The 23,630-nt window shown below is 43.5% G+C and overlaps 1 pseudogene; it reads left to right on the top strand.

The window, feature by feature from the left end:
* Window positions 1-20,186: 20,186 nt before the first annotated feature.
* LOC147882413 (V-type proton ATPase subunit C pseudogene) lies at window positions 20,187-20,732 on the top strand (annotated as a pseudogene).
* The last annotated feature ends 2,898 nt before the right edge of the window (window positions 20,733-23,630 follow it).

Raw genomic sequence — 23,630 nt, 5'->3', positions numbered from 1 at the left:
GCCTTGGTCAGAACAAGGTAGTAGAAAGAAGCGGCACGGCAAAAACTCCTTTCTACTCAAAAAGCAAATAGCCCTCTAGCAAAACAAGCTCGCAAATCCCACAACTCAGTGCCATGCCCAGCATATCTATGGACAGTGCCACCCAAGAAGCAAAGGAATCCTACTCCAACACTAAAATTGAGAAAGCTCATTATCAAGCCATGAAGCAATGGGTACAACAAGAGAAAGAGAAATTTGAGGTAGATAAGATAGTAGCAACAAAGGTTAAAGCACCCTCATCCCCCAGCATTGACACAGTGAGATTGATTCCAAGACCTTCCAAAGGGTAATGGAGCAACAAGCACCACATCCCCAATTGGATGGTATTGCACTAGCCAGCATGATAAGCTACCTCATCATGATGCTAATTGGAATCTTACAAAAAAATTGCCCTACAATGTGGGAGAGTTTCAAGGGATGGATATAATCTTCACAATTCTTCCCCCCACCTGAAGAAGAAGATAAGGTTATTTCAGTGTAATTCTTTAACTTCACTTATGGGTATTGAGCATCCTTCCTTGCCCTCTATTGAAGATGGAGTAACTCTTTTTCCGTGCAAAAGAAAAAGGGACCACAACCGTTCTTATATTTGTTTTGAGGACTCATCAACCTTTGTGTAGAACAAAGTTAGCAACTTTTGATTTGAAGGAAAGTTGAGAATGTATTCAATGGTTTCTAAGGGAATATTTGTTTAAAAACTCATTCACACTATGCCCTAGTTTGATATCCACCCCTACGCTTTGTGTAGTGAAAATGCAATTGCTCAATTCAAATCCCCTAATGCAGTATGAAAGACATCCACCTTCGGTACCGATGAACACAAAGTCTTTCATACCACCTCTGCTCAGAGCCATTCCTTGAACACCACTGCCCATGCCATTGGATGTGTCTCTACTAGAGCAACAATATGCCAGGGGTGCAAATGGAAATAGTACAGGACTTGACCTACAAAAAGACAGAGCTGATAACCCATATGTAGCCCTCCTTGAGATGCATGTCTACATGGTTGCTCAATCAATACTCTCCTTGGAGTGCTGGCCCGAACTCTGCCTCCAAAGCTGATGCATCAGGTGTTGGGAAGTCCTGTGTTTCTCCATCCACCATCGGTAAGAAGAGCCGCTCATAAATCAATTCCACTATTGAATTCCTCCGGCCCATCCAACATGTTCACCTGATCGACTTGCTCCAACTACCTACATAGTTGCACTGTCTCAAAATGTAGCACAATTTGAGCCAAATCAATGCTCAAAAAGCTTCTTAGCCTTAGCATGCATACCCAGCTACCGAGCATCTCTTCATTGTGAGCATGAAGTAGTGTCACAATGAGCATCTACACCAATGCCATGCCCATGAGTCTGAGAGTAGAAGGAGGGTAGGAAAGCTAAGGATGTGGTGTGAAAGGAAAGAGTAGAAAACTGAGAGTGTGAACAAAGAGTATAGCTGAATTGAGCTACTGACAAGGTGTAGTGGTGTGTAATTACATGGCGGCTACTGTTGAGGAACTCAAGATCCCATCAGAAGGTACATGCTCATCACCATAAGGAGTGCATGATCCCACCATTGGATAATGTGCACCTGCCCCAATCTATGTAATGAGTACGCTATGCATGATTGGGAATGGGCATTTAATACATCCTTTATGATGATATCTCTGCAATTGGAATCCGTTCACCGACAATGTAACACCTGCCCCTATAGATCTGCCAAATATTATGATGTAGATCCGCAACACTCAAAGATCCAAAAACGACTTGACCACCATATCTTGAGCTTTCTCGGCATGCAGCACATGCGAATGGAAAGAGCGATTGTTAAAGAGCAAGACCTGTTGACCCTTCATAAAAAATTTCTTCTTCAACAACAGGTCTACTCGTCTCTTCCTTCTAGCTTAAACTATCTAGGTCAAGTAATAGCTGTCCATTTTGTCTTCCTCCAACTTCTTCAAGACATCGAGTCAGAATTCCATGGACTCTTGTGGAAGCATTCCTATCCGCAACCATAATGCGGAGGCTTGGCACAACATATTCCACTGGTGGAATTGCCTCCACCCCGAATGCCAACTTGTTGAACGTGTGAGGCTGGTGGCAACTTTGAAAGATGTGCGGTATGCCCAAACTACGGAAAGGAGTTGCTCATCTGTGCATTGACTATTCACCAGTAATGTGGTAATCCGCTTGAACTGCTTATTGCCTTACCATTTGCTTATGGATAATAAGACGATGATTTTTTGTGAATGATTATATAGAAAGTCATCATTTCCTTCACCACTTGCACCACAAAATGCTTCCCTCTATTGCTCACCAGCTCAATTGGATAATCAAACTGACAGAACACATTCTTGTGTAAACACTTGGCTATGGAGCATACGGTGTTGTTTCCTAGTGGCCAGGTTTCCACCCACTTGGTGCAATGATTTGTGTGGTTGCCAAAACATAGCCATTCCGAGTTTGTGCAGCTACAAGCTTAAAAGGGCCAATGAAAGAAAAGAGTGAGGATAGAACCTCCTTCTTAGGATTGAGCTACTGCACCTAGCTACTCCCGCTACCCCCCGCCATCTCCTCCTTCTTGAAGCCTCCCCCACCTCCTCCTCCACCATCACTCCCCTTCACCCCCATCTCTTCCGTCGCCTCCTCCCCCTACCTTCTCCTCTACCTTCTCTGCCCCCCCTCCCCATCTCCTCCCGTGTTCCCTCTCTACCTCTCCCGCCTCATCTCCTCGCTTCCCCCCCATTGCCCCCCTGCCTCCCCTCTTTGCTTCCTCTCCTCCCCCTCCTCTCCTCCCCTCTCTGTTGTCCCTCCTGCCTCCCTCATTGCCCCTCCCACCTCCTTCCACTGCCCCTATGCCACCACCTGCCGCCCCTACCACCTCCCCCCTCTGCCTTCTCCACCTCCTCTCCTCCCCCCTAGTGGCTCCCCTCCCACCTCCTCTTTGCCCTCTTGCCCTCTCCTTTCTGCCTTCTCTCCCTCCTCACCTTCTCATCCCCCCCTGCTTCTCTACCTTCCGCCCTCCTTCTTCCACTTCCGTCCTTACCCCCCCTTCACCCCGACTCATCTCTGCCTCCCCCTCTGATGCTCTTCTTCCTTTTTCTTCTTCCTCCCTATAGTGGGAGCATTTGTGCTTGTTAAGGCAAAAGAAAACCTTGGTGGTGGCTAGAGGGGCTCTATGGTAGCACCCTCGAATCCCATGTCTGTTAAGGTTCTTCTTTCCCAAGGTGACAAGCAACAAGTACAATAGGCAGTTCAGTCCCTCCAGGACAAGGCGCTTGGTGGTTCGTGGCCTCACCCTAGATGTAGAGCCTTGGAAGATCCTCTTATAGTGAGGGCTTCTAAGGAACACCCCACGCACTGGGGGATAGTGGCAGCCTTCACATAGATGGATCTTCTCAGAGGCCCCCCTTACGAGGAAGGGCTCCCCCCCTGATGAGGAGTCTTCACAGGGTATGGCAAAGATTGGCAGGGCGTCTCACCGCCTAGATGCAGATAGGAGTTTGAGTGCTAGCCCCTTATGTGGCACCCAGAGATCAGAGATCAGTTGGGACGTATGCTTGGACAATGGACTCACATTGGTTGGGCACAATGGGAAACTGGTCCAGCAAGGTCCTTTGGTCATTGGAACAGACTACCTATGGAGATATAGGTGAGGCTTGATGCCCTAGTGCATCTGCAAGGGATAGGGCAGCGGATGGGTGAAATTGACGTAGCCATTCCTGAGTCTTGGTGGGAAGGACTTCACGTTTGGAGAGATAGCAGATGGTTGGGGTTGGGGTAGTTTCTCTGTACTGGTTCCCTTGAGGATGTTGTTGCAGCACATCAGCACGCACCCCAACTTCTTCCATGTAGGACCTGGAGGCCTACTTCAGCCACTCACTGAGAGGGACCCGACATGGATGGGAGTCTCGATGGGATACACTGGTAGATGATCAGAGTGGTAGGATGTTGGGGGAAGGAGTGGCACATTGACCCTCCTAGTATCTCAGAGGAGGACGCTTGTAGATGGCACCTTTGGATGTGGGAGGGTAGACCCCTGAGGGAGGTCTAGTGGGAGGGAGAGTGGTTTTGGCCCTCCAGGGATAGCCTAGCTGAGCTGATGGATGAGGTGCCCTTATTTTACCACACCACACAGATTAGCATGAGGCTTGGACTCGTCGTCGAGGTGGACCCCCTCGAGAGAGAGACATTGGGTGACCCAGAGAGTGACCCAAGATGTGCGCTCTAGGTTTTGGATGTAGTTGTGGTCCAGCTTGCGGTTAAGGAAGATCTCATACTTCTTCTGGCTGGCCGCCCAAGGAGGCTTGCCCATCGGACCGTGGTTGGAGCACATGCGAGTGGAGGGACACTACCATTATTGCTCTGATGGTGTCCTAGAGACTATCCCGCATTGCCGATGGAGCTGCTATAGCACAGCGAGGATCTGGATGAGAGCCCTTAGGATCTTGACACGTTTGCAGAGTCCTCATAGAGACTACACCTTGGGGATGGTGGCTTGGTTGACAGAGGGAGGACACACATTTTAGATTGATGAGATCTCCCCATCCTACTGGATACAAGGTTAGAGCATCCAGAGGATTGCGCTCCATGAGGCAGTCCCTCCTGACAACCTAGCTCCTCCTCCTAGGGAGAACAATGTTTGGGAGGTGGTAGCCAGCATCACGGCTTAGAACATTTGGGTGGCTCGTTACAGTCTTGTGATGGGTGAGAACCCGGTTTCACAGTGAGAGGCATGCTCGTTTCCGCAAGGCTTGGTCTACATGTGTTTTCTACAATGAAAGGAGTACAACTCAAACTCACAGAGTTTGTTTCCCAAATATCATCCCGAGACAGGGTTACCGTTGAGTGTCTCGTGGATGCTGAGCCTCGCCGAGTCTCATGCATCATGCATGACCATAAATGGGTGAAGGTGTAAGGGCGCTTAGGGAGTTTGAGCCCCAAATCACTCAAGCCTAGGAGGTGCGAGGCTAACACAAGAACTATTTGGGAATTGGTTAGGACCACCTCCTAATACTAGGTTTGTACCAAGTGCTTTAATATGGTTAACACAAGCGCTATTTCTGCTAGCAGGGAGAGATGGTAAGAGTAGCAATATGCCTTGGCACCCTACGGGCCCAAGAGCCCATCGTTGTAAAGTGATGGAGAGTGCTAAAAAGGAAAAGGGTTGGCCCTCCCTTCAAAAGGTGACATGTATAAAAGACCAAATGGTTGACTTTGGTCTTCATTGTTGTTTGCACCAAGTTGAATACAAGCTCCCTGTTCTCTTCAAAGAGAGTGTTTTGGGTGTTCTCTTGTTTCCTCATAGTGCCCTTGTGGTTGTCACTCTATCCCCCTTCACTCCCTTCTCCTTCTTCCCTTCCTCCTCCCTCCTTCTCCCCTCCTTGTCCCTCTCCCCTCCCCTCTTTCTCTTCCCCCTTTCTCACGTGAAACCACATTGCAACAATTCGAAGGCCGCTTGAGTGACACTTGCGGATGGCTTGTGCTATGCATTGCTCCCACAAGGAGTAGCTAGGAGTGGAGATTCTATCAACATATCTTCAACTACCCCACAACAGTGAGTCACCACTGAGACCCACTACACATACTTAGTACATGCTTCGTAGTATTTTGTTCTAAAGTACATCCTTAGTATGTCCCTTCTCGGAACATTTGTGGCACCATTTCTCATTCAAACCAAGTTTCTCTTGGAAACTCGATTCCTTCAGAGTCTTTTTTAGGGTGGGTTTAACCTTTTCCTAGTTTGATAATGCAATCTTATCATCACTTATACTCTTCTTCTTCTTAATCTTAGTTGGTTCCAACAGTCTTTTCCAAAGGTGCTATTGCTTGGTTCAGCAAGTCTTCATACATTTTAGTTGGATTAACTATTTTTGGTGTCGTTGTCCACTTGAGTGCATCTCAAGAAAATCCAAGCGTGTAATGATTTATCATGCAGGGTGTATATAGCTGGTTGATGACAGCTCGCACCCTCAGAATAAAATCTTGGATTGACTTGCCTTCCTTTTGTTTAGGATCACTTAACTTGATGCAAACATCCTCCTCATTGATTTCCTATACTGAGATGGTTGATGAGAGCTCGCATCCTCAAAACAAAATCTTGGATTGACTCACCTTCCTTTTGTTTAAGATCATTTAACTTGGTGTTAACATCACTCGCATTGATTTCCTGCCTGAAATGATTCAAAAAGGCCTTGGTCGTATGCTTCCAATATCTAAAATAGCCAATCGGAACTGATTATACTATCTCTGAGCACTTTTCACTAAGGTTTAGGGGAAGTAATTTGTATACTTCTCCTTGGTCTTGGCACTATTGATGTGGTAGACCCGCAGGAAACTTTGCAGATGACTGTATGGATCTTCATCATCAGTTCCTTTGAAATCTTGAAATTCCAATTTAATGGAGTAGCTATTTCTGGCGTGGTGGCTACCAACTCGTGTTCCACAAGGCATTCTTCATCTCATGATAGTGTCGATAGTGAGGCCTACTGTTGTAGCTTGCTACAACATAAAGAAAACATTGGGACATGGAAGGGGGAGGAGAAGGGGGAAGACCATTGCATCGCTTGCCTACTGGAAGAAGAGGTCAACTCCCGGAAGGATACAAGTCCCAAGAAGATACGCCCAACAATGACATGTATGCAATCTCCAAGATGCCCCACAACCCATGACTATTGTAACTTTGTCCACTAAACTATTTCTAGGACCTTTGACCAAGACCACAATCATAGTCTATGTGTGTCCTAAGTGTGGTGCCTAGGATCCCCTTAACACCTAGCACTCTCGATGGATAGTCCTTTTTGGAACAAAAATATGAAGACAAGAACCCTTACTAACCTCCATGGTGCAAGTTCTACTAATTACAATTGTACCATTTCATGGCTAGATGCCAGGGCTGGGAAACCATCAAGTATAACATCATCCATACATGCTGATAGAGAATGAAAACATAGAACCACGAACATATGAGTACATCTAGACTCCACTGGCACGGAGTAGACATGGTGTAGCATAGCATTGATCATAAAAGTATGTCGATGAAGCACCAATAACTGAAGCATAAGTATCCATGGGCTTCCATATCTGCATCATAAGAAAAATCTCCATCAATCTGCTCCATCTTCCTCATGCACTGGCATACATGAGGGAGGTATTTAATTAACACAGGTGTTGAAGGCATGATAATAGCCTTATCAAAATATACAAACACATAGAGCCATAAATATATCATGTCTGCATGCCAATAGCACAAGAAACTCCATGCTACCCCACCATGCCATATCATGTATAAGCATAATCATGAACATCCATCCATATGTAGCATGATACAAATAGACAAATCAGCCCATGGTGGCTACTCAAACAATGGTAGAGACTCTCAATATCATGGCATAAAGCAAAAACCTGCATCTCATCATGCATGGAATATGTATCATCAAGCATGATGTCATATCCTTGAGAAGCAATGACTTTAAAGAATTCAACAAATGATGGGAGGGAGATGAAACTTGTGACTTTATGGAGTAGAAGCAATCTCTCTTCGGACCTAGAATGAGGAAAGCGTGTACCAACAATCCCATTGGCCACACCTTCCTTCTAAAATGTCATTGCAGATTGTGGTTCCACCCAATCCAAGAAGGTGAAAGCAGGAATAGTCATTCCAAGTGCATCTGTTTGGCATGACCTTAAAAGGTTTGAAAGTGATGTACCCTAAGACCATTCATCAATTTTCCCTGGCTCAGAAACATTTGCATCCGAATTAGCCAAAATTCTATTTATCTGGTGTGATGTTAACTCCATCCACTCCCTTGTCACTAGAATTACATAGGCATGGGAAGAAGCATCTCTTGTGCTCTATGAAAGCCTTCAAAGTTAGCCTAGTTCTACCAACTATTGACAAGCTATTGACACAGTTGCTTGGCCAACAATTTGGTACTAATGGAATTGAAATGGAGAGACACACAACCTCTAACATGGATCATCATAGGAGAACCACCACAAACATTCCCATCTGTCGACCTATACATCATTGTTCGTCGCGATAGCATGAGCATCTTCTCTTCCCTTCCACTTTTTTCATAGCCCAACCATTTTTTGGAATGAATCACTGGGAAATCTACGTGTATGCCGCAATTCTCTTTCATGGCAAAAAAACCGCAACATTTTATTGTTTGCAAACCTAGTCCAAATCCTCCTTCTTGAAGCCTTGAGAAAACTTGATAATTTCAGTGGCATATTCATAAAAGAAGCCAGTAACTCAATATATTGACACATATACTAATAGAGTAGAGCATTTATTCATGTTTATGGTTTTAGGTGTCTTTTTCAAATTCTAGTACAATCTTGGCATGGTGGTCGATTATGTGTATTTTAATAGACAAAGTTTAGAGCTAATGCACTAGAGCGAGATGGCTTCATGAGAGGATTTCCTATTCATGCATATGATGCAAGCTACGGATTTGATGTGAGTGCTAAGACAAATTAAATTAGAGATATAATATATACACCTGGTAATTAAATTAGCCATGCTAAGACAAATCTCCCAAACATTGGTTGCTTGTCATAGATTTGACCATGTAAATGTCATTTTTGAGTCTAAGGCCATGATGAAGGAGTTGCAATTGACCCCCTTGTATGATGGCAAACCTATATTGAGGGTACCAGCTTGTTTTTGAATTTGAATTTTAAAATTTGCAAGTGACTAATGGGTGGTCAAACTCTAGTATCTAAAATTTTTAGAGGGTAATTTAGGATTTCATCAATTATTATTATCATATTGTGAGAGATTACAATTTGGAATAGGTTGCTCCAAAAGATTTTTCTACAACCAAATACCATGCCTATATCAAGGGCTTGTCCAAGTAGTGGAGCTCTCCATTATAGAGAGGACTTAAAGGGCCAGACCATACTAGTAGAGGATACACCATATATAAGTAACAAAATCATTGGGAGCAAAGATTTTGTATTCAATGAGAATGTTATGTATCAAGATCACTTGTAGAAAAGAAAGAAAGAAATGCAGACACAAAATATATAACTCTTGATGAAGTCACAGTAGATGAAATTCCAAAGGTTGCAAAAAATGAGAACGAGCAGTAGTAGCAGCAGCAAGAACCTTAAATTCTTCCAGGTGCACTTAGAAGGTCTACGAGGGTAAGTAGACCACCTGAGCGATTTTCTCCTTCTTTCATTATGTTCTATTGTTTGATTTTGGTGAGCCAAAAACGTATGAAGAAGTAATGCAAGTAGAATCCAAAAAGGAGTGGGAGCGAGGCATGGAAGAGGAAATGGACTCTTTGCTTCAAAGCTAGACTTGATATTTGGTTCACTTCCCTATGGGAAAAACAATATTTCAAAATAAATGGGTTTACAGAGTGAAGGGAGGCAATGGAGGAAAAAGGAGGTACAAGGCAGGGCTTGTTGTGAAGGAGTTTGCATAGAAGAAAGGTATAGACTTTGATGAAATATTCTCTCCTTTTGTTAAAATGACTTCAATAAGAATTATTCTGAGTCTTGTGGATATAGAAGATTTGCATCTTGAACTATTAGATGTGAAGATAGCTTGTCTTCATGGGGATCTAGAGGAAGAGATTTATATGAAGTAGCCATAGGGATATGAGGTCAAAGGAAAGGAGGAATTGGTATGCAGGTTGAAGAAAAGTATATTTGCTTTAAAGAAATCCCCAAGGTAGCTGTATTTGAGTTTGACAGGTTAATGGTAGAATAGGGCTTTAGTAGATGTCATTCAAACCATTGTGTTTATTCTCAAAAACTAGACAATGGCAGATATGTGATCTTATTGTTGTATGTTGATGACATGCTTATTGCATGCTCTAGCATGCATGATATAATTGGCATTGTGCTCAAGAGGAAGTTGGAAAATACTTTTTCAATGAAGGATTTGGTGCTGCAAAGAAAATCCTTGGCATGAGAATAACAAGAGATAGAAAAAACCGCAAGTTCACATTGTCTCAGAGTGAGTACATTGAAAAGGTATTGGAAAGGTTTGAAATGCAAAATGCAAAACGTTTCTACACCTTTGGCTAATGATTTCAGATTATGCAAAGATATGTGTCCCAAGACATGAGAAGAGATTGAGTATGTGTTAAGGATTCCATATGCATGAGCAATTGGTACCTTGATGTATGCAATGGTATGCACAAGGCCAAATATTGCACATGTGTGGGAGTAAGTGCATCTTCTTTGTAACATTGTGAAAGAGGTAAATTAGGTCATTCAACCCACACTAGGGTTTTCATGGTCCTTTATGTGTTTGGATTAAAGTAAAGGGATCAACTCTCTAAGTAGAGAGGTTGGTTCCTTATGTCAAAGAATGAAAGATCATGCTAAACCTAGTGCAACTAGATGAGCATAAGAACTATGGAGGCTCAAAGTATAGAAGAAACCCCATAAAAGAGATGATGAGAAGTTATGAATCAATCTATTCAAATCTATGCATTTGCAATACAAGAGATAGGCTTCTTATAGAGAGAGCCTTTAGAATAGTCAAACCATGTGGGATCCTCTCATCCACATCTTTCCTTGTGGATATCCTCAATCCACATCTCCACATCATGTAGTCCACATCCAAGGGTGGCTACTTTAATTCTTTCCTATACCATACCTTAGCCTTTAATTATGTCCTCATGGCACCACAACTCTCAACACCTCCCCTTGGTGCCATGATCCTTTGGCTACTGCAAGGTGGTCAGATGTGAGTACAAATCCATCACTTCCCCTTAGTGCATGCATTGCTACTTAAGGTGGTCAAGTGTGGTTTACATGTCAATACCTCCCCTGGGTGCTTTCATTGCTACTCTCAGGTGGTCAGGCTTGTTTTACAAAATATAGGCAAGGTTGGCAAGGGTTTTTGTTTCTCAATACATGTTGTCGATGGCGTTGTCTTCTTTGCTTGATGTAGCTCAATGCATGATGCTTTGTTCTTCCATGTGCCTTAATGCTTTATGTGTGGATTCCATGTTCTGTGCTATGGTCATCTCATGCACTTGTGCTTTTGGCATGCTTATGACAACGATGTGTGCATTCATGCTTTGATTTGTCATTTGTTGCAAAGGTCTTACCAATTGATTTCTTTCAATATTGGTAGTGTCTAATTGCTAACAATGCTTCTGATCTTACAAGTGTGTAGAGCTCAAAAAGGGGATCAATTTTCCTTCTTGGAGCGTGTCCAAATTCTTCCTGGATTGCAAGTTATGACTTCTCGAAGTTCTTGTGAAGAAGAGGGGGCCTTTGATGATGTAGCACATGGATTCATATGATGAATTCCAAACAGCGCTTGACAAGGGGACTATGCTTGGGTGGCACTATGCCACATGGCAATTTCTTAACTGAACTGAATTAACCCACGTCTACGAAAACTTAACCATGGTCCAAGCAATTGAGCCTAACCATGGTGATCTTTAATCTAACCACAGTTAAAGGTTACCACCTTATCTGCCACGTGGCCTAAGGTTATCAAACCTTGAAAAAATAGGCTTTGTGAAATTTGTGAGGCCACGATCGTGCATCGCATTCGTAGCTTGCAAAGAAGGATGTACATAGATCTTGGGATCCATCTTTATGCGTCGTTGCAATAACTGACTAGTACTTGGAGGTTGTGGTGCAAGGGAGTCGGCCGTTTGCTGGAGCACTAGTTCATCAGGACAACCGCCTTGGAGTCGTTGTGCAGAGTGTGAGTCCGGAGCCCCAGCTATTGCTCGTTGGCATAGTAGCGGGGCTGGCAATACATATGCATCTATAGGGAGGAACTTGAAAGGAGAGGTAGTTCGCATGCAGACGCCAGTCGAGGGGAGCTGTTTGGGCTGAGCAGCAAGTAGAGTTTGCGTTCTAGCCGGCTGGGTTACTGGAGCTGGGCTGAGCCAAGCTTTGAGCCTTGGCTTCTGCAGAGAAGGAGCTGGCTGGTGGAGGCTTGGAAGGTTGCAGTCGCTAGAGTTGAGGTTGAAGCTCATGAATATGCCAGGAGCCACTCATGGTTCAAGTGCTGTGGAAGATTAGCATATGGTGAAATTGTGTGAGCGGCTCTTATAGCCAAGAAGCTACCTTGCTGGTCAGGTTCACTGGAGTCATGGAGCTCTTTGGCTGGGAGCTTGCTTGATGGCGAAAACTGTTGTGAAGCCCGACGGTCATCATAGTATGCCATTCCATTTGCAGGCTGGAGGAGCCACCTTGATTGATTGCCGTGTAGAGACTGGTTTACCTTGCAGGAGCATTGGTTTAAGCTGATTCTTTGTCAATGGTAGTCATCATTCGTGCTGTAGAGAGCTATAGATCGGGCTTGCTGATTTGAGTCGATGGAGCTCGCTTTGGTGCCTTGTTGAAGCTGTTGCTTTGCTTGGTGCTACTAGTGGGAGCACTTGTCAAAAGTTCAGAAGGAGGAGCTCAAAAAGAAGTTGCCATTTGGAATGCTCTACCTATAGTGCTAGCTCATAGCATCTTTTGATTGTCGAAGCTACTAAGTGCAGGGTGTCTCTCTCTCAAAGTTGTCTCTAAAGTCCCTATCTTTGTCTCTCTCAATCTCAATCTAGGCTTAGCTAAACCTAAGCTCTGATACCATGTCAAAGAATGAAAGATCATGCTAAACCTAGTGCAACTAAATGAGCATAAGGACTATGGAGGCTCAAAGTATAGAAGAAACCCCATAAAAGAGATGATGAGAAGCTATGAATCAATCTATTCAAATCTATGCATTTGCAATACAAGAGATAGGCTTCTTATAGAGAGAGCCTTTAGAATAGTCAAACCATGTGGGATCCTCTCATCCACCTCTCTCCTTGTGGATATCCTCAATCCACATCTCCACATCATGTAGTCCACATCCAAGGGTGGCTACTTTAATTCTTTCCTATACCATACCTTAGCCTTTAATTATGTGCTCATGGCACCACAACTCTCAACACCTTATAGCCCAAATTCCTTGGTAGAGAAAATTTTCTACCATTTCTTCTTTTTCAAAAAGAAATAGTAGTATCCTTTTTCTGAAGGAAGTACACTTGCAACTATCAGCCCCTTCCTAACCCAGTTGCGCCTTATCCACAACACTCAAGGAAAGTAGGAGGGGATGGAAGCCTAGGAGAAATCCCACTAAGGCATGCATTTTTAGCCAATCCATATATTCATCACGGAGATATTTATCGATGGTGACATACACACAAACACATGGAGTAGAAGAAGTCTACATTATTAAAGGTTGTAGGCCTTGAACCTGAAATTCTTGTGAATCTCTTTGTGGGCCTAGAACTTGCCCTACTAGTGCACTAGCTTGTGTGCCATTATTTTCTTTTATCTTATTGATTTCTTTAATTTAGATAAAGCGATGCCCATATTTTTAGAATTGGCAAGGCCAACAAAATGTTGTGACTGGGTGAAATGAGCAAAGAAGGACCCTCCTTTATGCAATTGAAGCAAACTTGCATAAGAGGGCCTAGTAGTAGAATCTGAAGGTTGCCATTTTGCATGTTTGTCAGCTACTTGTTTGATGTTTCCATGAGGTTGGTTCTTTTGTTTGTGGGACATTGTAGGAAATATAGAGGAATGTCCTATTTCCTTCACACATGCAAAAGGGCCCAAACGTAGATGTAGTGAATCGCCCAATCCATTAAAATAATGATCTATCACATCAAGATTGTTTTTCTAGAAGACTTGGATAAGTTAAAGAAAATCTAGCTTTGAGTACTTAAGCATGAGGGTCAATTGCAAGGAAAGGAGGGATAAGTAAGGCTATCCAATTTGATCCATCATCCTTCCCTTCCTCAAGAGGACCTTTTATTGCTAGAGGCTTATAAGAGTACTCGCATGTAGCCGTAGCTAACATGTGGCAAGTAGAAGAAGACAAATAGGAAACCAACAAGGGACATGTGGCCAAATATGGTAGGACACCAAGAACAAACCATAGCAAGTGGCTACCATATTAGCACATAGGACAAGGAAGGAGTCAACAGAAGGTGACATGTGCCAGCCTATTTCCCAAGTCATGAGCTCTTAAGCAAGTGGTCATGTAATAATGTTATCCCAAGTGCCATGTCACTATTATGATAGACCTAACCATAGTCAGGTTAATTGTAGTCCAATATACCTAAGGTTGAGGAGCTCAAGTTAGGATTATCTCTAAGCAAGAGGGATGTGACCCCATGAAGGACTTTCAAATGACTAAAAAAGAGAAGCAAATTGAGGTGGCCAGCAGTCTTGGGGGATATATGGCTATGAAGTTTGCCAAGGTGTTTGAACTTCATTGTTACAGTGATCTACACATCACATCACAAAGAGAAAGAAGCCATTATGTTTCTCAACTAGGACTGCTTATTGTTGAGGTGCCACAGACTTTGACCTAATTTGCAGAGTGTCAACACAACTGGTTCACTATACACTCTACCAAGGATAGTGAATAGCTTGGTGGAAGATGGGAATATTTTGAGACCACTTAGCCTGACAAAATATGAAGAGGGGAGAGGAGAAGAGTGGAGATGAGGAGAGAGGGCACAGCTAGAGAGCACACCACAAATGACTAACTGTACACTAGAATTAGTTGAAAAAATAGAATATATACAAACCCTTTTAGGGTTAGGGTTAGGGGATCTAACCCTTTCCTTTATAGCACTCTATAAGGTTAGTGCTATGCACATATGATCACGTGATGGTGCTATGCACACATGATCACATGATGTTGAGCGTGAACTCTCAACACCTTCCCTCAAGATCAACATCATGAAGTAGGCCTTCCCTCAAGATGATGATTCTGGGGAATCGAAGAAGGACTGAGCATTACATTCCATCACACCCCTTTAATGGGAATGTCCTTCCTCTGCATCAAACCAAGAGCTAGTCGGTGTTTCTCGAATAGCTCTTTACCGAGTGGTTTGGTAAAGATGTCTGCAACATTTTCTTTGCTATCACAATGCTGCAGTGTGATGTCACCAAGTAACACTCTTTCTCTGATGAAGTGCTCTCTGACATCAATGTGCTTTGTTCTGGAGTGATATACTGGATTTTTGGCCAATGCTTGAGCCGATTGATTATCACAGTATATTGTTGTTGGCTTTGACTCATCAAAGTAATCTGTTTCTGACAATAGTCTTCTGAGCCATATAGCCTCACATGCACCTGTAGTGAGTGCTCTATATTCTGCTTCAGTCGAAGACAAAGAAACAGTTGGCTGTTTGTTTTTGACAACCATGATATAGCACCTTGACCAAGGAAAAATGCATATCCCTGTGTCGATCTCCTGGTCTCATGATCTCCAGCATAGTCACTATCACAGTATCCATGCAACTGTGGATGACTTCCTCTGTATTCTATCCCAAATTGTCTTGTACCTCTGATGTATCTCAAGACTCTTTTGGCTGCATTCCAGTGAGACTGTTTTGGATTTGCCATAAACTGTGCTAGTGAGCTTACTGCATAACAAATATCTGGCCGTGTGATTGTCAGATATATAAGAGATCCAATGAGTTGCCTGTAGTATCTGTCATTGACTGTAGGCTTTTCTGAATCTTTAGTAAGTTTCAAACTGTGTTCCATGGGAGTGGCTGCAATCTTGCAATCTGCCATATGAAACTTCTTCAGGAGACTGTCAACATATTTGAGCTGACTCATGAATGTGCTATCTGAATCTCTCCAGAACTCAATTCCAAGACAATAGTGCATAAGTCCAAGATCTTTCATGTCGAACTCTGCAGATAAGTCTTGTTTTAATTTTCTGATGAAGCTATCCTTGCTTCCTGTCACAATCAGATCATCTACGTACAAAAGTGCAATAGTAATATCTTCCCCTTGAACTTTGTAGATCAGCAAAATACTTGTCAATTCTGCTGTACCAACTTCTGGGTGCTTGCTTTAAGCCATAGAGACTTTTCTTGAGATGGCAAACCTTGTTCTCTTTTCCTGGTTCAACATAACCGGCTGGTTGTTGCATGTAGACATCCTCGTCTAGATAACCATTGAGAAATGCATTCTTGACATCGAGCTGATACACATTCCATTTACTGAGTGTCGCTAGTGATATCAAGAACCGTATGGAATCCATCTTAGCTACTGGAGCATAAGTCTCATCATAATCTTGGTCATATTGTTGTGCAAATCCTTTTGCAACTAATCTGGCTTTGTATCTCTGAATACTGCCATCTGGATTGTACTTCACTTTGTATACCCATTTGTTGGCTATGGCCTTCTTTCCTGGTGGAAGGTCGCATAATTCCCAAGTGTTATTTTTATACAAAGCATCCATTTCTTCATTCATGGCAGTTTGCCATTCTGGCTTATCTACTGCGTCTTCGAAGTACACTGGCTCTTCTGTAGCCATGATGGTAGTCATAAGAGCATAGTTGGTGGTTTCCACCTGAATTGCTTTGCCTTTCTGAGCATATGTCAATCTGGCTGGTGGTCTGCTTTCCCTAGTAGACCGTCTGAGCTGCTGTGACGCTGATTGGGGTGTTGCTGGCAATTCTTGCTCTTCTTCATCAACCTGGTCTGTAGGTGACTGTGAAGTCGTTGCTTCTATCTCCTATGTAGGTGAGGTTTTCCATTCTGATTCCTCATCGAAGATTACATCTCTGGAGATAATGACTTTGCGGTTGATGGGATCATACAATTTGTATGCTTTACTTTCTTCACTGTAGCAAACCATGATGCATTTGCGTGACTTCGCATCCAATTTCCTGCGATGATCATCATGTATGTGGGCATATGCTATGCAACCAAATATGCGGAGATGCCCAATGCGTGGCTTGTGTCCAGTGAATGCTTCATAAGGAGTCATACCTTGTATCGGTTTGGTAGGAAGCCGATTAAGCAAGTAGTTAGCTGTAGCTATTGCTTCTGCCCAATACTGATTCGGAAGATGCTTTTCACTAAGCATTGCTCTAGCACTGTCTGCTAAAGTCCCATTCTTCCTTTCAGCTATTGCATTTTGCTGAGGAGTATCTGCACATGTGAATTGTCTTCGAATGCCGTGAGTTTTGCAAAAGTTCATGAAGGCTGAAGACATGTATTCACCTCCTCTGTCTGATCTCATGACCTTGATCTTTCTGCCTGTTTGGTTTTCTACCATGGCTTTAAATTCTTGAAATCTGGCAAATACTTCAGATTTCTCTTTCAGAAAGTAGACCCAACAATATCTGCTGTAGTCGCCGATGAAGGTCAAGTAATAAAGTGAACCATTGATGCTGCGGGTCTGGGCATAACCCCATACATCTGTATGAATTAAATCAAGAATACCTCGTGCACGAGAGGTACTTCTGACAAAGTTGGTTCGCTTGTGTTTGCCGAAGCAGCATGCTTCACAAACCTTTCCAAGAAACTGTAGCTTCGGAATCCCAATTGCCATATTTTGATTCCTGAGATCTAACAAGTACTTGAAGTTGACATGACCATATCTCTTGTGCCATTTTGCAGATAGTGGCATCTGTTGCATTTGAGCTGACATGGCATGCTTATCCGGTACTGTAGCTAGCATCCTGTATAAGCGTCCTTCCTTGACACCTTTTGCTACTAGCTGACCTCTTTTGGATTTGTCTCTGATAGTGCATTCATCACCGTCGAAGATGACTTTGTAGTTGTGTTCCGTCATTTGACCTACTGACAAAAGGTTCTTACTGAGCTTCGGAACATAGAGCACATCTTTGACTAATCCTTTTGTACCAGTGAAATTGTTCATAGGGATAACACCTGTCCCTTGAACCGGATTCGGTGTATTGTCTGCTGTGTAGATGACATTCTTTTGACCTTCTAATGGCTTCATTTCTGTGAACCATTCCTGATGATTTGTCATATGAGATGATGCACCACTGTCGATGTACCAAGGATCCTGTTCCACTTGGTCGACTTGATAACTAAAATCCTCTTTGGGATTGAAATCAGTGTCTAGGTGCATTGTATCAGTCTGATGCAATTCCTCACTTGCAAGAAACATATTGCCATGTTCATTTGCAAAATGACTGTGACTAGAATGTCCACCACGATGATTTCCTCTTCCTCGGGAATTCCCTTGATTACTGCTGGATTGATTGCCTTGGTCATACTGCTTCTTGCGGCAATCTCTTTCATAGTGTCCAAACTTGTGGTCCAAACTTGTGACAATAGTTGCATTGAATGTTTGACACATTGGTGGATGCATTCCCTCGTCCTTGGAATCTTCCTCGGTTGGAATGATTTCCTCTTTGCTGATTTTGATGTTGCTGAGGATGCTGCTGATGCTGATGCTGATTCTGACTTTGATTTTGTTGATGATGATGACCACTTTTCTGATATGATCTACCTCTGTTTCTGCCTTTGCCTCTGCTTCTGTCTGAAGCGGTGAATGCCTGATCATTAGAATGACCTTTACGTGCTTGAATGGCCTGAGTCCTGAGTTCTTCACCAAGTAGAACTGACTGAAGTTCTTCAAGTGTTGGAATTTGCCGTTGGATGGCAATACTCTGGACCAGATTCTCATATCCTTCTCCTAGTCCATTCAGGATTACTTGAACCATTTCTACGGGATTCATAGTTTCTCCTGCTGCTGCAAGTTGATTGTTGTAGTCTTTGATGCGGAGTACATAAGCATGACCGGTTTCATTGCTATTGCGGAAACTCTGGTTGATCTGGTTTCTCAGGGTGAGAATCCTGGATGTGTTCTTGGACTCGTAGAGAGCTGCGAACATATCCCATGCTTCTTTTGATGTCTTGACTGTGTTGAGCTGTCCTAGCATGACATCTTGCACATTCTGCTTGATCAGGTGATAGGCATACTTGTCTTTCTTATCCCATTCTGCTTGAGCTCGGGCAATGGCAGGATCTGCTACTGGTGCGGAAACTGTTTGTGTAGATGTAGATCCCGATGTAGATCCCGTTGCTGGTGCTGTGACAACAGATGGAGTAGAGCTACTGGTGGCTGGATCGGCCAATGGTCTAGGTATGGATCCATCGACATACTCCCATTTGTCCTGAAGCACAAGAATGGTCTCCATTCGGTATTTCCATGTACCGTAATTGGAGTTGTCTAACTTAGCAGATGCCTCCAGATTGAGGTTGCTAGTCGACATGGTGCAAACAATGTACTCAAAAAGTGTCCTGGAAAACTCTGTATGAATCAACTGCAAATACACTGAAGATGCCAAGTGAAATCTCTGTACCGTCGGTGAAGATAGAACTGCAGTAAATAAGATCTGACCTGTGTTACAAGGCTTGTGGCAATGATGCCGGGAATAGCCAAGAGGCTTTACAAGGCTGAAAAAATGATGTGCACGATGCCGTGAGATAGCCAAATAGGCTTTACAATGGTGGCATGTGTGTGTGAAATCAAGTGCTATCTGCCCACTGAATCAATCTGCAATGCCTCTGAACTCTGAAGTCTGCTCACTGAACTGATGAACGTAAGATTTCAGGTAATGTAATGATGTGAAATCGGATGTGAGCGTATGGACTGACTCCGAGTATGTACTAGTCGGGAATTTCGGGCATGGCTTAGATTGGCAACTTGGGGAATTCAAAGCGTCCCCTCTATGGCGATCTAGTCTACTCTGATCTAGATCTAAACCAACCGTCGATCGATGAAAGAGCAGCAAATAATTCCTTTTCTTTTGTTCTTTTTAAGTGCTGGGTCAGATGCGTCGATGTAGAGGCAAATGTGCATGAAGGAAGTGGTTTTGTCGACGAGGCTCAAATGTGAGTGTAACTTGCGCCGAAATGTGCGTGTGATGTAACGAGCGCGTAGAGCACAAAAAATCGAGCGACTTTCCTTTTTGGAGCACCCTCAAATTCTTCTTGGATCAAGAGATATGACTTGATCTAGGTGGAGGGGCAAAAGGAGTGCAAATGGTGCTCAATGATGATGTGTCACTGTGAGTCACATGCAGTGATGATGTGGCACTGTGCTTAGCAAGAGGTGTGCCAGTGAAGCTCTGTGCTGAGGTGGCAGGAGTGTGCACATGCAGTGTGTGCACAGTGTGCCTGGCAAGGGACTGTGCCTGCAGGGGTCAGTGCTGACTAGACTGCTGAGGTGGCAGTGCTGAGGTGTCACTGATGACGTGGCCAGATGACGTGGTAGATGACATGGCAGTGCTGACATGGCAGATGACATGGCACTGGATAAGATGATGACGTGGTAGATAAGATTACGTTGCCACGTGGCACAATTGTGATCAAACCTTTGGATGTGGTGGCCTTGACCTGATGATAAGCTATCCTCCACGTGTCTCCTTCGTGGAGATCAAAATCTACCACGTGTCGGATTATACCACTACCGGAATCTACGTGGTCTCCTTGCCTGTGCAAAATTCGGCATCAGCAACGTGGTCAGCCCTGCAGCAGAGCGTTTCCAAGGCAGCTTTCGACACCCCGACCTACAAGTTACATATCCCGGACTTGAGAGTGGGGACGCTTTACTCGCTGCTGTCCCTCAGCGATGATCTGATCAAGGCGAATTCGGTTGTGGAGGGGGTGACTCACAAGATTCGTCGCCAAATCGAGGACTTGGAGCGGGCTTCAGGTTCGGAAGCAGGAACATTGTCGGTAGAAGGGGTCCCTGTAGATTCCTTCATCACAAGGTTTAGTTGGGACGAGGCGAAGTACCCTCTCATGACCCCGCTTCGAGAGACCGTTGACACTATTCAGGATCACGTGACCAAGCTAGAGGATGATTTGAAGGTTCGACTTGCAGAGTACAACAATGTCAAGAGTCAGTTGAGTGCGATCAATCGGAAACAAAGGGGAAGCTAGGCAGAAGGTCTTCGCTGCTTGAAGCCTCAGGTCGTTGGTGGCGATTAGGATCTCACGAGAACTTGCATGCGCTTGGCTTGGCTGGTGAAGCTGGGATCCGAAAGTTGCAAATGGTCGTGGCTGTAGTGCTACGGCTGGAGCGTTAGAAGCTTCGAGTAGAAGGATTGGCTCGGCCGCTACGACCTCAAACTTGGCTAGCAGCAGCAAAGCAAGAGCAACCCGGTCGAGAGTTGGGCCTTCTCCAAAAAACAACCTTGGCTGCGTTTAACTATGGCGAGGCACGTTGGAGAAGCTTAGTTGCGCTTGTATGTAGAGGCTCATTGCAGAGCCGGTGGTCAGCCAGCCACATCGAAGCTCCTAATCACTGGAGGGCCTTAGATGTCGATGGAGTAGATGCACCTGTAGTAGCCTTTGAAGAAGCCCGAGAGCTGGGAGTGCACGTTTGGAGTAGCTTCTTTTGGATCCTCCCACCTATCTCTCTCTCAGAGATCTCTATTTAATCTACCTCTCTCTCATTCACTCGAAATGAACCTTACAAAGAACTTCTCTAAAGAAGAAGACACCTCTCTCACTCTCAAATCACAATGGAAAGAACATATGTTCTTTCAAACAAACGGAAATCTCTGATAAATGAAATCTCACAATGAACGGAATAATCTCTCAAGTGAACGGAAGTTTCTCTCAACGGAAGAGAAGATCACTCAAGAAAAAACTCTCAAATCTCACAATCTCTCTCACACTCTCAAGAATCTCAATGTCTCAACGGAAGACAAGGGAGCTCTGATACCATGACAAAATATGAAGAGGGGAGAGGAGAAGAGTGGAGATGAGGAGAGAGGGCACAGCTAGAGAGCACACCACAAATGACTAACTGTACACTAGAATTAGTTGAAAAAATAGAATATATACAAACCCTTTTAGGGTTAGGGTTAGGGGATCTAACCCTTTCCTTTATAGCACTCTATAAGGTTAGTGCTATGCACATATGATCACGTGATGGTGCTATGCACACATGATCACATGATGTTGAGCGTGAACTCTCAACATAGCCCTTGTGATCTCATCATGTTTGATGGCCACCAATTGAATGAGTTGCAATTTGAGAAGTCAAGTAACATGCCAAAGTAAGTTTTAGAGGACATGTCCTAGGCTATAGCAACTAAAAATATCCGATGCTCAGATATGTGGTATTGTTGCAGATGTATTATGGGTTTGAAGCTAAGAGGGATACAATTGTGAAATAGTTGATAAGAATTTGAAATTTGACAAGGCTTAGTTTGGAAGGGGATTATATTTGAAGGAGAATACAAATGAGTACTCTAGGCATGAACATGTGGTGCCACATTAATTGTTGGTGAATCCTTCATTGTTCCACAATCCCATCACGACTTGAATGCTTTTGTAAGGAAGTAGTTATTATAAAATCTTTATCCCAAACTTCCATAGGCTGATAAGGCCTTTAATGAAATTGAAGAATGCACATAAATCTATATGGACTATGGAATATCAAACTAGCTGTGAAGCTTAGTTATGTGTAGAGTGATTGGTCTTTAGCCATTCTGATACTTTGACAATGACTAATGGTTAGGAAAGGCACCTCATGAGATATACTTTCTTGCATTCACATACCTCACATTAGTGTGGTGTGTTTGTGACCTCAGTTATCTGTAACCTTGTGCACCATAGTGGCAGTGTATATAGGAAGTGCTCATCAAATGCATAGCATGGCTCCATCTCATGAGTGTAACTGTAAGATTGTGCATGGATTATCTCAAGTGAGTGCATCAACACAAGTAAACCATTTAGGAAGATTGGGAACCTCATGAGGATAAATCCTTATGGGAGCATCAAAACTATAGCAAGTTATCATTGAGCAAGCTCACATTACTCTAAAACATTCCCTTACTCACAAACAATGAATTCCACACTACAACTTTCTGAACTCCAATTTGAAAATGAAACTCGTCACTTTGCTCGATGAAGAACAAACATCTGCCATAGTGCCCAATTCAAGATGTGTTGGATCATGGCTAAGTAGCAAGATGGGAGTGGAACAACCAAAATAGCTCTAGTACTTTATTCATGAGAGACGGTCAATATATAGGCACTTGATACATACATGAGAGCCAAGATCCACTGATTTCTCCATTGATTTCTCAATCAGCATCTCTCAATCACACCACGCTCCTAGATTTACTCATGAGGATAAATCCTTATGGGAGCATCAAAACTATAGCAAGTTATCATTGAGCAAGCTCACATTACTCTAAAACATTCCCTTACTCACAAACAATGAATTCCACACTACAACTTTCTGAACTCCAATTTGAAAATGAAACTCGTCACTTTGCTCGATGAAGAACAAACATCTGCCATAGTGCCCAATTCAAGATGTGTTGGATCATGGCTAAGTAGCAAGATGGGAGTGGAACAACCAAAATAGCTCTAGTACTTTATTCATGAGAGACGGTCAATATATAGGCACTTGATACATACATGAGAGCCAAGATCCACTGATTTCTCCATTGATTTCTCAATCAGCATCTCTCAATCACACCACGCTCCTAGATTTACTCAATCACAACCTACTAAATTTGACACATCATCAGTCACACCTAACTTAGGCACACCTACACACACACACACACATGTGTTCACACACTCACTCATGTGATCACACTCCACAACCATAGACCTTGTAATCCTTGGAATTGACCCTAGTACATCAATTTGTCCCATCACACCCCCCCATGAATTGATGACATCAACCCTAGCAATAGTCCATGGGGAGCTTCATGGCTTGCCCACCTCTAGTGAAAACACTCATGATCCCAACCTAGAACTCACTCTAGTTGCATCAGCACTAGACTCATTTGGGCATCCTCACCCCAACATGAA

This window comes from Dipteris shenzhenensis, chromosome 29 (assembly GCF_047967505.1).
Source record: "Dipteris shenzhenensis isolate YYH24624 ecotype China chromosome 29, Dip_SZ_1.0, whole genome shotgun sequence".
Taxonomy (NCBI): Eukaryota; Viridiplantae; Streptophyta; class Polypodiopsida; order Gleicheniales; family Dipteridaceae; genus Dipteris; species Dipteris shenzhenensis.
Note: the sequence above shows the minus strand (reverse complement) of the source record. Positions and strands in the feature narration are given on the sequence as shown.